Source organism: Rhyacophila brunnea, unplaced genomic scaffold (assembly GCF_057557595.1).
Source record: "Rhyacophila brunnea isolate RB1 unplaced genomic scaffold, BYU_Rbru_1.0 scaffold_11, whole genome shotgun sequence".
In the NCBI taxonomy this organism is placed as follows: domain Eukaryota; kingdom Metazoa; phylum Arthropoda; class Insecta; order Trichoptera; family Rhyacophilidae; genus Rhyacophila; species Rhyacophila brunnea.
In genome coordinates this window covers 9,996,970-10,013,179 of record NW_028232763.1, presented here as the reverse complement: position 1 = coordinate 10,013,179, position 16,210 = coordinate 9,996,970, and positions in this window count along the sequence as shown.

The window sequence follows — 16,210 nt, the reverse complement described above, 5'->3', positions numbered from 1 at the left end:
AAAAGTCCTGAAAAATTTGTTACAAAAGAATCAGCAATGAAAAATTATGTTCAAGTACCTAATTGAATCATTAACAGTAGTAACCGCTTTTTAAGCTTCACTAGGTATCATATTATTGTAAGTTCCTCTTTCTTAAAACTCTGCCATTCTGGGTAGTGTTGATCTGTGTGTCCCTGATAACAATCTTAGAAATAGAGAGCATCAGTTGTTTATTCTCCCAAGGTGCAGAACCAACCTGCCACTGGCAGTGCCAATTGGGAGGGCGATAACTATGTTCAACGAAATTGCTTTGGGTGTTGATATATTCCACCTACGTGAGGATGAGTATAGGTGGACGTTGTTTTATAAATTTTTAAAATAGGGTCTGCTTAATTCATCCGGTGTACTTCCTTGTATCTATTTAATTTATATTTTTTGTATGTACACATTTATACTGTTTAATAACTTACTACCTATCTCTATACATATCTATCTCTTTTTTATGTAATACTGTTATATATTTCTTTGTTTCTAAATGTCATGTTGTGAACGTCTTCAACTTATAATTTGTAATGTCCACAATACGTTAAAAATAAATAAATTATATTGAATTGAATATTTTATTCAACGTGCTTCTGCTATATTACTACTAGGTAGAAAACCCATCCAAAGATGTACGAAAATATCTAAATTCTTGTTAATAATTATTGGGGACATTCTGCTGGCATCCAAAGTCAACTATAGTGTGTTTTGGATGGCATACATGCATAATTTAGGAACGTACCATATTTAAAATAACATAAAAAGATTCCATTAAGTACCTCTACAATGTTGGTACCCAATACCTTCATCATTTTTACCACTGCCAGGGTGTCTTGCGTATGTAAAAGTATTATTTTCACTTGATATTTAGGTAATATGAAAGTCACCCAAATGATCTGAATGTCTTCATAAATTTTCCAATAAGTCTTATTTGCGGTTTTCAATATGTTCCTCAGTAGGTAGGCATTTTAAAGGGCACCAAAATACATAATATTGTGCACTTAATAAAGTAGAATTAACAAAAACTTCCTTAAATTAACAGAAACTATCACTTCCTACGAATTCGTGTTCCTACCCATTTCCTACCTTACGAATGACAGCTGCGCTGATTTTTTATTTGATTTGTTCATTTGTCATCGACTTAAAAACAATGTTTTTGAAAATGGAACTACGCAGAAGAATTTTTGAAAAATGTATAATAATTATTTAGGTATGTATATAATATTATTCGGTATAGAAATTTTAGCGTCCTTTTATTTAGGATTTATTAATCTTAGTTACATTTTCATTAGAGAGACGTGAACAGCTGATGAAACTTATTCTCAAGAAGTCTTTACGATTTTCTTGCGTCGTAGAGAGCGGGAAAAAAGTGTATACCAGATGGGCAGCATCACTAACAAATTACTACAACATACAATCGAGTCGTTAACGTTTAATGGTCATGACATAAGATACCAGGAGCACAGCCACGACAGAAGGAGGGAATGTTCATGTGTTTTACAACACTAAAATCGCCATAGAAATGTTAAGTCGGGGTGGATTTGACCCGCGGCTAGAGATGTGCGCCTGGTATGACGAAGCAGTAGTTTTATGGATCATTATGTTTACCCTTGCCAACTTTCATTGCAATGCATCTGTTACCGTAAACGTCCGACACTCGGATATATTAGGCTTGACGTAGATATTTTAAAATTTACAGGTTATGTACAATGGAAGGCTGAAAATCCATCAACTGATAATAGCAATGACAATTGATAATAGGTAGCAGTTTTGTAGTGCTGGGAAAACATGTAGAAATCGGCGTCGCAATTTTGAGGTTTATTGTAGTCGTTTAATACGAGTATTATAGCGTATCAGAAACATATTATTATTTTCAATTCAATTCAATTTATTTATTTTTACATATTGTGGACATTACAAATTATAAGTTTAAGACGTTCACAACGTGACATAAAAAAGAGATAGATAGTATGTTATTAAACAAATATGTACATACACAAATATTAATTATATAGGTACATGGAAATACACCGGATGAGTTAAGCAGACCCTATTTTTAAAATTTATAAAATAACGTCCACCTATACTCATCCTCACGTAGGTGGAATATATCAACACCCGAAGCAATTTCGTTGAACATAGTTATCGCCCTCCCAATTGGCATTACCAGTGGCAGGTTGGTTCTGCACCTTGGGAACTTTATTTTAGGCGTCTACACATAATGTCAATTATACTATTTACTCAATATAAACATGAAAAAGATCTCTACTTTTTTATATTATGTATGGTATTAGGGTTTGCAATACCGGTATTTAAAAACCGGTATTCAATTATTTATCGATACCGAAATACCGGTTTCAAAAATCAAAAATACCGGTATTTTCGGTATTAAGAAAGCATACACGTTTATGTTGTACGAAAATGATTTTAATATTATTTGTTCATTACTACTAATATATTTTAAATTTTAGTGTATAAGATTAATGCTGCCAAAATCCCTTAAATATACTAATAGAATTAAATTATTTCGAAAAATAAAACAAATTTTATAACTACTATTGATCCAACGTCGATAGTAGTCCAACAAATGTTAAATTTGAGAGAGATTTTCCTCTACCCGGACTTATCTATACGTATGTATAATGATCAACATTATAAATGTAGGTAGGTACTTTAGGCTGCTATTAATAGTGTTTTAAATAGATTTTAACTGCTATATTGATAAGTACTTTTTCTATAATATGTTTTACGAATACCGGTATTGATATTATATTCATTCGGTATTGCAATCCCTATATGATATGAATAACTTGAGAAATAGAATCGAAGACTAACCTTAATCTAACATAATCCGATATGACTCAAATGTTATTCACTTAACTTAACCAAACATAACGACAGCAACACTGAATGCTAGATGTTTGAAATAAAGTCATATATTTTAGATCATTTTTCTTTTACATTCAGAAGATACTTATATTAGTTAGTAATTTGATTGAATGTCTGACTTTTATAAAATTTTGGCTTTTACAGTAACTCGCCCAATAATGACTACACAAGATGTCTAGGATATGAGATGGGAGTAAAATTTTGCGAGATTGTTTACCTTTGATAGGACTTCACCCATTTACCTGTGGCTATATGTAGGTATATTGTTATCCCATTAATAATATATCAGGCGAACAGAAAAAAAGGTATTGGATAAGATACAGAAACTAAGAAATTACCCACATACTGAAATAATAATTAAAACATAATTTAGGTATAGTTTTTTTCAATAGATACATTTGTATACCTCCCTACAGAAATAATTAAAAGTGTATTTGTACTACATTAATAAGTGTCGTCATTATATTTTTTCAGCGGGGACAATCCTCTGCTAGATGAAGGCTTTCACAATGATTCCCAACCGGGATTCCGCGGAAACCTGTAGAAATACATACAATTGAAATACAATGTATGTCTAGTCTAGTATAATATAGGTAGGTATCATTATTTTTACAGGTAGGTAACACTTTTACCCACTGCAGCCCTGAACAATTAGAAAATGGATAAATTGGGCCTTTTGTCAAATAAGTTGTACACCACTGCTTTATAATAATTTGATAAAGATTTCGAATCTGAGAATTATAAAGAAAAGCATATAGGCAAAGACCATAAATTGTTTAATTATTGTGAATTGTTTTCTTCAAGTAAGTATTTGAAACTAATAAATACATGTATATAAAATAATATTTGGTTACTGAGCTTTATCTTTCAAAGCTAAATTAAATAAATTTTCTTGAACATAAAATAAATATATTAAATTTGTAGACAACAAAAATAACATTGCATTTAAAACAAAGAAAATAAAACACTGCTATTATTCCAATTTGTTATTCATTCGAATTCCACAATTGTATTTAGACATAAAGTATTTTTAAAAAAACTGGCAAAACAAAGTAGGTTTACTTATCTTGTAATATTATATAGAATGTAAACTATGCATTATAGTGGAGAGAAGCTAAGTGATCTTCAGTAAACTCAAATATACATGAGATGGATAGAAAAAAAACGTGAATCTCTTTTGCAAAATAGTATTTTTAATACGGTTTTCTGTATAATCTCGTATTTTTACAGCGGTTCTTAATATATGAAGCTATAAAACTTTAAAAAGTAATATTTTAGTGCTATTAAACGTAGCTGTTTAGTGAGGGCGCCTTTGTCTTATAGAGAAATCTGATATATCTGCAATACTTAATTAAAATATTCTTAATCAGGAATTAATATAAGTAATGAAAATTTGTGGCGTATTACTGTCTAGTTTTTTTGATGGTGTTGATTTTAGTTCTAAAATCAGCTGTACGCTCGTGAAGTATAAATACTATAAATCAGTCTATACTTTCATAAAGAAATATAGACCCCTCCAAAACAACCGCCCGGCACCACACTCTGTCTTAATCGAGCGTATCACGAGACCTTAAGTTTGGTGTAAAGCATTAGCAGTTTGTTACGCCTGGGAACGTCTCAAGAGCAGATACTCAAGATTGAGGTCGCCACGCACTCAGGTGTGCATTGACTGAGTTTACAGATAGTTTCTAATACAAAGTGCCCATGGGAGAGAGGGTCATAGTGAGCTAATAAAAATTAATGAATATTATAGTTAAAAACACAAAGCTTAAACAATACGGATATACAAAACAATGTAACGAGATCTTCACCTCCGCAATAAGGCCCCGAAAATTTACTATACTTTTATCAGTGGTGACTTTTCCATATATTACGCACGATTTAACCGTTCGTATGCAGTTGGTCGTATCACAGTTTACTGTAAGATGTTGTATCGGAAATAGATGGCCATATAGTATGATGCCAAGCGGTTACGCGTCAAGCCTATAATGTCGTGAGCTATGAGTAATGCCGGGTTCGAATCATGGGTCAGGAAAATTCAAATATTGTTTGGATATAAAGTATGAACCAGGGAACTCAGAAATAATGGGAACTGAAATACCCAACGGGTAAGGCGATAGCAGGTAGCCGTCTCGGGTAAGGAAGAATCCAGGTTAAACTTACGCACGTGTCAAGATTACGTTGTACGTCTAATACTGAAAACTGCTCTCGGTTTATGCATTTACGCTCATTTAATGTTGGTGTATTACACATACTATTACACGTGCATAATGCGTGCTTCATTTTCGTAGGACACTCACACATTCAAATACCCTGCTTCAACGTGCGGCGTATTGAATATAGCCAATCGGTATTCTATTTATTATCTGTTGTGTGGTATGTACCTATTGGGTTGATCTTCTTAGGATCGGAATTGGTTTAAAAAAATAGTATTGAAATGAAATTCTAAATAAAACACTTAAAAATACGTACAAAACTACTAAAGTACATAGAAAAAACTGGCAAAAATAGATAGGCAAGTAAATTAAAAATACAACCATATTATAGTATATATATTTTATACCATTTTGAATGATTCACAAGTAGGTGCTCGTAAAAATATCGTCGTACCTATTTATCAAATCAATGTTATTATTTTATGTAATAAAATTGCGACATCACTGTCTGTTTTTTTTATCTCAATGATATACGGCCATATTTTGCCGGTACGAGCGCTCACGGGGAACTGTGATACGGCAAAATCTAATATGTACAATTTACATATTGTAACCCATGAATTTAGTATATTTTCTGTGTTTCAGATGCGTATGCAATGTGCAAAACAAAGACCTCATATATTTATTAGATTTCACTATATAATAGTACTTCAGAGCCAGTGAGTCTCAAGACCCATTTTACCAAAAAGTAATCTAGTTAATTAGGTGGGTACCTACTGATTTTGTACCTTGTGCCTTTAGTATCGGAAAAAACCATTATTTAGAAGAACCAGAACATCAATAATAAAAATTTACCTAGCGTTGGACATCAATTACTTACAACTAAGTTAGTATGGTGGCTCTTGTGGTGCAGTGCGTAAGGCGCTGGCCTTCCATCCGGGAGCTCTGAGTTCGATTCGCAGTGAGGACACAATATATTTACGTGATTTTCTCAAACCTTGTATGAAAAAGCAAGGACATGGTTATTAATAAAACTAAGTTAGTAATGTCGCCTTTTGATTGGTGGAGTTTGGAGTACTTCAGACAAAACGTAGTTAACGGATCGAGTACCTACTTATCCGTAAAGTGAACGACGTGAAGTCCAACTCAACTCAAAAACATCAAAATGATGTAAACTTATTTCTACTCTCGTGATATTTTTTTATAATAAAACCAGTGAACTTTATTCTAGAATTAAAATATTCTCATCGCTTGCAAATTGGTATGACAGTTTGGCCAACCCTATTAAGCAAAGAACTCGTACGTGGGAGATATCGAGCTTCTGACTTTTCTCTACTCGAGACGTACAAATTTCCAAATTAGCTTATCTTTTTCTCTAAGGCTGTAAGCCACTACAGCGACTTTGTAAGGAGACACTCTTCAGTCGTCGGGGTTACCACTTTCAATATTGTTTGTGACCTTAACGCTCTTTCTCACTATACAGGTATTTCTATAATGATATTTTGATCCCCTTTGAAAAATGTTTTATATTTTTATCGTCTTTGGAATTTATTAAAATTACACCAGACATGCTTGAAATATTATATTGCTTGTAGATACCTTAGTGAAAATATTTTGAAACTATTTTTAACAAAACTAACTAAAAGCTTAGTTTATAGTTTTCAAAACCTTTTTGGCATTTGCGCTTAAATCATCATTAAATAAGCTCATAATCCCAAGTGTTTTTTCTTTTTGTTGTACAAAAAGCTTAAAATTATCAAGGAAAGACAAATAAATATATTTTAAACACATTTTTCGATTGATTCAAATTAATTTATTACATCTGCAAATATTACAGATTATTAAATTTTATTTAAAAAATGAGTTTTTAAAACTTCAAAATTTTATAATACTAACATAGTGTATCCATGTAACAATGGCGAGGGGTGGAGGTAGCTTATTAAGATTCGATATAAATAGTGCACACTAAACTTTGTCAGTCATACTTATTTGTTTTCATTGAATTAATAATACAATTATAATTGGCAGATGGTGTTCGTAAGTTTTAAAATTCAAATAAACCCTACCTAAATAAAACCATAATAATTTAGGTATGCTATGGGCGATCTAACAAAAATAGTGCACACTTTTTCAGTCATACTTAACTGTTTTCGTTGAATTAAGAATACATATTACAGGTGGTTTTAGGTAGTTAATTAAAAATCTCCAAGCCCTGCCTAAACCGAACCATATTCGGTAAAAATATTCTTCTATCAATAAAATATTTTTTGACAATTATCTATTTAATTCAGTTTTAAAAACTAACAAAGGCGATCTAAGCATTGTAGTATATGTTCAATGTAAACATATACGTTTGGTTGACAAAGTTCAGTGTGCACTATTTATGTCGGATCTTAACAGACCACCTCCACCCTTCGTCACTGCCATATTATAATAATGATATACTCAGCAAAGAATTGACCCCAGTAGATTCAATGTGTCACTGTTAGATATAGTCACGATCGTAGATGTGCAGATTTTTATATATCGGAAAAATTGGTATGTGTGTGTGTTATTTTTTCTAATTGAAATCATAATTGCATAATTGAAAACCCGTTTTAAGGCAGGTAGGTATATTAAAAAGAGCTCGCACATTATAACATTTTCGAAAAATTATCGAATGCTCCGGTTCATCAAATTTTCTATTTCGAACGTTGATTACAATCATTGTATTATTTTTATTGAAATATGATATATTTTTAATGTATATTTTAATTGGCGAAATTGTACTCAACCGTACGTTTAGTAATTCCATCACTAAATGTTCCTAATTAAAATACAGCAGCAATTCAGCTAACATAGCTTAAAATATTGGTATTAATACCTACTGACATTGTCAGCCGCCATGATTGGCTTAATAGGTAACGTATCCCACTTTAGGCATGGCAGTCAGACCATCAAATTAGTAACTGGCCAACAGGAAAATCAAGTTTACTGCCTGTTACTCAATAATTATACATAACATATGAATTATTAAATTGTGGATACCCTACAGTCTACAAATAACATGTCTTTGATAACAATTTTTTGCATAAAAACTAAATAATACGGTTAAAAATGCCGCCATATATATTATTATTATAACAATACAAATATTATTTATTTTACAATATCGTTATGTAGGTACATAATATAGGTATACCTAGAGTTTGGTTTCGGGAATTTCCCGACGGGAATTCTCGAGAATTTTTCGAGATTTTCCATCCCGAATCTCGAGAATTGAAATTTTTAACATTTCTTTATTATCAATATTAAATGAAAAAACGATTTTCTATATGAAAAAAGTGGACAGAAAACATAAAACGTTCAAACACTGATCTGGGGATTTAATACAATTAAGCCAACGTCGACTCAAAATGAGCGCAATTTTTGCAACATCGGGGAATTCTGTGTCTCAAAAGCGTACGCGATTGTCAGACGCAGCGATTAACAGTCTGTGTTTTTTGAAATCCCATTTTAATAAGTAATGTTTTGAATTATTTTAGATTTCCAACTTCTATTTTGTTTGTCTTTCATAAATTAAAAAAAATATATTTTTTTCGAATTCGAATCGACACTGATTTTAGGATTTTTACAGGTTTTTTGGATTTCCGGATATCTCGAAAATTTCCGAGAATTCTTTTCTGGAAATCCCGAATCTCAAGAATTGAAAATTTCATAATTTCGGGAAATCCCGATTCTCGAGATTTTCTCGGGAAATACCTAACTCTTTTAACCCATAGCTTACGGGCTGCACAAAATTGTGTTTTTGCTAATTACTTTTCAAATGCAAATTAACACGTTAATTACAAAATTAATTAAAAGGGCCCGTAAATTATATCGGTTTTTAATATTTTATTTTAAAACCGAAGTAATTTGAAAGAATAATCTTAAGTTGGAAATACACTGAGAGACAGTCTATCAAGTCCAAAAATAATGCTTTCGCGAAAACCCGATTGAAGATTTTCCGGACCCTTCATGTTAATATACTTACGACTATGTGGCTTACAGAATTTCAGGTAGGTATTTGTTATGAATATGATGAGATGAGTATATTGATTTTGAGCGATATAGTAAATTAGATATACATATATCGGCGAAATCGGGCTAATGACACACTGGCTTTGAGGTAGATTAGGAAGGCATAGATTAAAACTCCAAAGTTAAAAAATAATTTAGTATTTTTTAATTAAATTATCTTCTAAGATTTTAGAATGTAGCATTTGTTTTAAAAAAAATATTTCATTTTAAAAAGCCCCACAACGATACCATTAAGAAAATTTATTTAAAATAAAAAAAAACTATTGGAGCGAATGGGATTTGAAGAAAATGCTTTACTTACTGATACAAAAATGTTCTTTCATCTAAATTCTAAAGATTCCAAATAACTATTACGTTGGTATTCCCAAAATCCGAAAAAGAAATTAATACCACTCTTTTGATTTAAATCAATGTAATGACATCACTATTTTGGTTCATAGATAGCGTCGAGCATCATGTAAATAACAGTTTTGATGTTAAGACGTCAAATATTTGAAGCATGGCCCCCACAAGGGGGGTGCTGACAGGGCTCTAGCCTGGTGGCCACCACAAAGCACAAATTTGCTTTAATAGTAAAAAAAGGCGCTATTTTCCTTCAATATTTTTATTACTTCAAATTATATGGTTGTACGATAAAATTTTTAATGCGACAACGCCTTAATTCAAATGGATGTATTAAAATATACAACAAAAAACACTAAATATACCTACACATTAACTTTACCACGTACACGATTTGCTACTGTAGAGAATCACACTGCCGTTATCCTTAGAGATAGGTAGGGGGCCCGCCAAAGATCTTAGCATGGAGACCCGGTTCAGGATGTGGGGGCCATGAATTGAGGGCATTTTTTTTCAGTACTGAATATAAATAAGTACACTTTTATATAATGAAGTGATTTTTATGACGCTTTTAAAAACTGTGTAATTAATAAATTTAAAAATATAGGTAGCTATTCAATTTATCTATATGAATTTTACTACGATAATGTATCCACCCCTAATTATTTCCCAAACCAATGATTAGCATTGATAAAATATCCATTAACTGAATTACGGAAACGGTGTTAAATTTAAATACAAATGATCTAAATAAAGAGACGATTACGGAAAAGCAGCAAGATAGCAGGGTCGCAGAATCGAGAAAGGGTGAAACTTATTCTCGTCGCGATAAAGCTAATGGAGCACGGGGTTGATATCATGTGTCCTAATCCTTATTACGCTTTACACAAGCTTTAGAGCTGCGCGCCTGATAAGGACGGTCTGGAATTTGCAATACAAAGACCTTTAGTGCCCCGGGTAACAAAATTAATGCGTCGGTTTTGCCGTTTGCATTGTTAGCTTTTACATACTTTCTTATATTCTAGTAGAAGAACTTAAGAAAATAAGCGGGTATATTTTTCTCACACAAAACTACGGATAAAAAGCATACAAGCATCCTTGGCGTTCTATTATCTTTTATCACCATTATAAAACAACCATATTCATTAAAACTTGTAAAAACCTAAGAAACATTAGATTAAAATCTTTTTAAAAAACGTTATAGAGCTACCGAATGGAATTTGAACACACGTATTTCGATTTGATGACGAGTGTTTTAACTACTAAACTACCAATTAAAGTGTCATTCTTTAAAAAAGTGCTTGCACACACATCCAGATATTTTCTTAATTGCAATTGTATAGTGGTCTTATATTTGGGATTTTCTATTAATCATTGGATGGTAATAAAGACTTCTGCAGCAGTGTTTCCCAACCGACGACCCGTAATAGTTATTCCCTATTTTAAAATGCATGTACCAAAAATTACAAGCAAATCCTCATTTAAAAAAAGTAATCCTTCATGAAATACATCAATCGATGAGAAAATTGATACTCAATGAAAACTAATTGAGTTGTCTTTTGATGTCACTCTGGTAGCTATTAAAATATCGTCCACATTTTCAGTTATCTATGAATGAACTTATTCGTAATACTTACTCAGTAATAAAAATTAAACGGAGAAATCGAATGGATGGAAATACGTCTCTCCGAAACAACACTGAAGCCACGGTTATCATAATATTCTACCAATAATGCAGCAGCGGATTTCTAACTATTTTTTTTAAACTAACATTTTCAAATGTAGATAAGTACTATTATTAACAATTTATTTACTGATCGGTTTCTGATTATTAAAATAATTAACAATGGAAGTTTCATGTATTATTTTTTGTATTCACAATAAAATTGTTATTTGGCTGTTATATGTATCTGTTTACTACAAGATTTAAAAATAACAAACAACATACGAAATTAGTACTAGTTTTTTTCTCCGATAATGGTCCCTAAAATATTCCATATATTTTTTTACTGATCCGTAGGTGTAAAAAAAAGGTTGGGGAACACTGCAGCGAGTCTACATAACGTACCTTTTTATGTAAGATTATATTGGAACGATACAAAGATGAATCCATAATAATATTATAATAATATTATAGTATTTACCTACCATAGTATTTGTTTATAATAACATTAACAACGTTATCGATTTTTTAATAATTTTCCATTTACTAAATAGGATTAATACAACATGCACGAGCTTTCAAAAAGCTTCTGAGTTTCGAGCACTTAACGAAATGCAGATGGCTGATGGGAGGTTGAATTGAATTCGATTCAGTGGATTACAAAGTTACAAGTAGATAGAAACTGTTGGGAATCGAGTGCCCTTGAAAATTCACAATTATATTATTTGGTGAATACATGCATAGAATGTTGGAAGAGGGGCGCAGATACTAGACAATTTCCAAAGTGAGCGATGCTAAACTTTATAATAATCAAAATCGTATAAGTATATTAAATTTGTAAGGGGTAACTGTTTATATATTATGTAACATCTTATATCACGTCAAAATCAACGTTTAAAATATATTTTTTGTTCAATATTGAATATACCTACACTAGGTTTAAAAATGTTAGATTCTTTATTATAGCTAAAACTTCAGAAACATACATATTAAAAATAATTACAAGATAAAAATAACTTTTTACATACAACGTTTTTAATTTTTCTGTTGAATCATATAAACTTAACTTGACTGGCTTAAACGATCAAAACAATTTGTACTTGATATAAATAATACTGAAATGTCATTTTGACATGTGATATTGATTTCCATAGTAACGCACGTATATATTAATAATTCAGTAGCTAGGACCCCCTAGCAACCAATAATGGTGTCGAAATAACTTTTCATACAAAACAGAATTAACTGAAAATGAATTCAATTCTACTTAAATATGGCTAAAAGTATTTAAAAAATGCATTGGCGTCGTGTTCTGATATATTCTAAAAGTTTCAAATGTCTAGCTAGTCGGGAAGTTAGTTAAAAATTGATTGCGAGATTTGTACCGGACAAAGAACCACCGGACAAATAAGAATACGAACTATGAAAAACTTGACTTGCTAGCTTAAGGTTGTACCTAAGTTGAGGCACGGTCATATAAATCCAACATACGTCCATTTTATGTTCTCTTTGTTGTTCTATTAGTAACAATAATAATATATTCATTGACATGTTTTCTTTTTAAAGTAAATGGGTAACGTTTTTAGTCATCTTTACACGATTTAAGAATTAATATGCCCGTCACCATCACGAAACAAAGTGACGTCTTTCCAGCTCGACGTTCTCTCTCAGAATGCGAGCGAGTCCAAAATTTCGTCGCGCCTTTAGTTGAAAATTATTTTACGTTTCACTGATGTCAAAAAAAATTGTACTTGATATAAATAATACTGAAATGTCATTTTGATTTCCATAGTAACGCACGTATATATTAATAATTTAGTTGCTAGGACCCCAGACTAGCAACCAATAATGGTGTCAAAATAACTTTTTATACAAAACAGAATTAACTGAAAATGAATTCATATCACATATCGAAAACGTGCCATATATATACGTAATATACGATATAAAAAGTATTATACGTATAAAACAACGGCAGGGGGCCGACTGCGTCTGTGTATTGGTGGGGATTTTTGGTTGGTGAAAGTTTTCAGTATTGGGTATTATAAATTATATTTTCATATTTAGTATGCTTTGACAAACAAAATAACCTTATTGAATATAAATAATTTGAAAACATCTCATGCATACACACTAGTAATAATTACAAGATAAAAAGAACTTTTTATATACCACGTTTTTAAATTTTCTGTTGAATCATATAAACTTGACAATTCTATGTATTAATATATACTTTTTTTTTGTACTTAATAGAAATACTAAATAAATATAGAATACTGAAATGTCATTTTGACATTTCATATTGATTTCCATAGTAACGCACGTATACATTAATAATTTAGTTGCTAGGACCCCCTTAGCAACCAATAGTAGTGTTTTACTTTCCATACAAAACAGAATTAATTCAATTCTGCTTAAAGATGGCTAGAAGTATTAAAAGAATGCATTGGCATCGTGTTCTGGTATATTCTAAAAGTTTCAAATGTCTAGCTAGTCGGGAAGTTAGTTAAAAATCGATTGAAAGATTTGTACTGGACAAACAACCACCGGACAAATAAGAATACGACCTAATAAACACGTTGTAAAATACGTGGCTAAATTTGTTGATAGATAGATATACCAACGAGACAATCACTAGAGTTTTTCTTACAATCATTAGAAATTTCTCCCCGTTATTATACGACAATCTAGTAAAGCTGGTCCCAAAACAAGCTTTTTACGTTGGCTATTCCCACTCCATTGGGTGTATGTAGGTATATTATATTCTGTGGTATTCAATTACTATTATAAACGTTCAATTATTGCTACCTGAGAATAACAACATCAGTAGTCCCTACTATTTACATCGTTTATTTATAATTTCGTCTATGGCCGAGTGGTAACGTATCCGCTTGATAAGTCGTGGGTCCGAATTCAAGGTCTGGCAAAATATTCACACATTGTTTTTTTAAGTTGTGTTTGAACCCAGAGCAGGGAGCAGAAAAATCTGCTACAAAAGCTCTTCGCGAGGCGGCCATAATCCACATCAGATTGTAGAGCCAATGGGAAAAAATGTATATTTTTATGTACCTACCTACCAAAATAAAGTCTCAATTAGCCATGTCAATATGTCAAAATACGGAACATTTTAGTAGCAAATTTATAAGATGTAGTTTTTAAAGGTGGATTTACGAATAATTCAGTTTATAAACAAAAAAATGAACTATCATAAATATATATATTAGATACCTAGTTATTTGAAGAACTTTTTCCGTTGAGAAACGACTACTGTATGACGTTATACTTTATGTGTTGAGACATCAAACCCCGATGACAGAATATTATGTAATCACGAAAATTCGCTTGGCATAGTTGGGAGTGGGACATGTGCTCCACTTGAGAGAGCGATATCCTGTACTCTTGCAGTCTATACTGCAGACACGTGGAATCCGTAGTCGTGGATGACCATTTAAATTTCAGCTGTGCTACTAAAGCGAAGTACGCGCTGCACGTATTACATGGCAGGAGATGCGAAACATATCGTTGGATATAGGGAATCCAATCCCGAGCCAAAATTCTGATCCCGGGATTTCGGGATTACAATTTGACAAACAACGGGACCAGTCCCGGGATCGGCATTTTTTTCCATTGTTAATATAAAATTTTTATATTTTCAAATACCATTGATAAAATTGGTCAAAATTGTGTATCTAGTATAATTTGTTAATAACTATTTAAGACATTTATTGTTAATATTGTATACGTTCAATCTTGGAAATACACAAGTTTACTGGAGTAAATAATATTGTAATATAAATAATAATGTGAATTTAATATGAGGTTGCTGTTTCTGATAGTAAAAACATAATGAATGGATTAGCGAGATTTAAAATAGTAAAGCAAATAATCATGGCGTACTTATGACCTTTCCGCTTCATAAATCTAATTAGTCAGCCAAATATGAAACTGCCGTAAAACGTATGATATCGTGGTGGGATTACTTTGTTAAAAGTGCGAAGCATTGTTTTTTTCCAATCTTTCTCATTTTTAATAATTTATGTGAAAAAATAAAATGAATCGGCAACCTACACATGGGTATAAATCAAACTTCATTCAAACTCAGTTTATTTCTAATGTAGTTATTTTTTATCAACAGTATTTTTTCTATATTTTCGCTTTTATTTTATTTTCCATAAAAATTGATAAAAAAATCAATCCCGAAATCCCGGGATTATGTTTATCAATCCCGGGATTCATAGGTATTGAAAATAGCTCGGGATCCCGGGATTGGATTCCCTAGTTGGATAGAAGGAAATGACTCGGCAGTATATTCTGATGTTTTAACTTGATACAGTAGAGCAGTAATCGAACGACTAGTTTACAATGGAAACAGAAATAATAATATGACCTAATAACAATTTAAAAAAATATTGGAGTTGATAGTAAACAATCCTCATCATACGTGGCATATCAGGTTGGGATAGGATCTGTAGTGTATCCAGTTTATCCATTATAACTAGCTATATAATCACTAAATGGTCTGGTATTTACACGAGATATTTTCAGACACTATTTTTCACTGTTATATTAAAATTTATTGCTATAACAAAAAAAAGCTTTTTACAATTTTTCACAAACTGACCACCATTTTTAAAGAATAACCACAGATAACTTTTTAATGCCAAATAGCCACGGGCGGTTTTTGATACATTTATCTCAAATTTATTATAACCGCCGGTCCATACATTTTGCACGTGGAGGCAAATTCGATCGACCCGTGGATTATTTCGGTTTAGTTTGGCAGTGTGCCAAGCCTCGCAGACACTTTTTTCACATCCTGTTATATTTCCTTACTTACACAGTATAATACTCTACCTTTCGCTGGCTAGTACGTGTGGTGTGACCCTCGCTTTATCAAGAGGGCTGGATTGACTGACGCAGATTTCTATTTCCCAAGTTCTATACAATTATATTATTATTAATAATTTTTTTCACTTCCTAGAAAGACGGCTTTTATTAAGAGTTTAGTAATGTCATAATTGAGAATATCCCATCAGTGAAACTGGTTTTATAATTATATAACTAAATACGGAAAAAATTA